The following is a 1,431-nucleotide window of genomic DNA, read 5'->3' as shown; positions in this document are numbered from 1 at the left end:
AAGTTGTCAAAAGTTTGACAATACTTTACAAAGTAGGTTAGGAAAGGCTCTCCGTGTTTCACAAATATGTTGTAATGGGGGTAATGACTGGGACTATTATATACTGTTTGTACAATCACTGCCTGTAACCGAGTACGACAGAAAGTGATTTTCCCCCGATTACAGTACTGATTTTCCCCGATTGATAACTGATTTTTCCCGATTTTCCTATGTAGAGAACATCAAAAGGGTAATTATATATGAATTAAACTGAGAAAATCTGTGTCAATAATTATGCAACCTTCCATTTCATTCATACATTTTTATCATTGACCTCCCATGGGCAATATGGATTTTGATGACCAATCCTAAAAATAGAAACTTTTCCGAAGCAAGGAAGTCATGGGAAGTGATTTTCTTATATTATTCAAATATCTAAATGTTATTTCTCTAATTAGATCTATAGAATACTTATTCAAATGTGTAAATTAAGTAAACTTAGAGCTGGAAGTACTTTTTTAAGGAGATTATGAAAATATGATTTCAATTTCTGATGCAGTGTACTGATTGTCCACTATCAGTGTACAGATTGTCCCAGAGAAGATGAAGTTAATTACAGATTTTCCCTGAAGTTTTCTCTTATAGTATCGTAAGGAAAAGGTTCATTCTAAGTTTCATTTTCAACTGTTACTAGTAAGAAAATATCAACATAGCTTTAATAGCTTTCTAAAAATGTCATCTTTGAAGAAATAGTAGCTCACCCTCAGAAGACACATCCATCTGAAAAACTTGTCATTTGGAGAAGACTTGAAGAGGGTGGTGAAAGATAACATATCATGCATTCATTCCAGAACTTCTTGACAGAGAAGGAAAAACTTTTATTAAAATACAAGATGAAAAATTATAATTTGTAAATTATCAACAAATACACCACAAAAGATTATCAAAAAAGGCAAATCATCACAATCTCCAACCATTTCAGACAATTTATCAAATTCACCAAACTATGAATCCAGAAATATACAAACAGTAAGTTATATGAACCCCAAGCAAGAAGAAACCTGTTTAAAGTTTCTTAACCAACCAATGAAATATCAATGAACAAAAAAATCTCTAATTCAATTTTATTATAACAGGTTTGCAGGAAAATTTTTCATATGTTCCACTATTTTTATAAGCACATGCCTAAGTGTAATGAAGATCAACATATTAGTTTTATTTTTGAAGGATTAGCTTTTTCAAAATCGGGGACAATCTGTATAGGTATCAGGGAAAATCTGTAATGAACACAAGCTGATCGGGGACAATCTGTACACCAAAGCTCAAGTTTAATTGCTATTTTTTTCCCATTTAAATGCTTATTTTGTCCAAATTTCTACTTGCATTTTTCACATTATTATATTTGAAAAAAATTTCATGAAAAAAAATCTAATTTATACTCCTAGTTTTCTA

The sequence above is a fragment of the Mytilus californianus genome, unplaced genomic scaffold, assembly GCF_021869535.1.
Source record: "Mytilus californianus isolate M0D057914Y unplaced genomic scaffold, xbMytCali1.0.p SCAF_3, whole genome shotgun sequence".
NCBI lineage: Eukaryota > Metazoa > Mollusca > Bivalvia > Mytilida > Mytilidae > Mytilus > Mytilus californianus.
Note: the sequence above shows the minus strand (reverse complement) of the source record.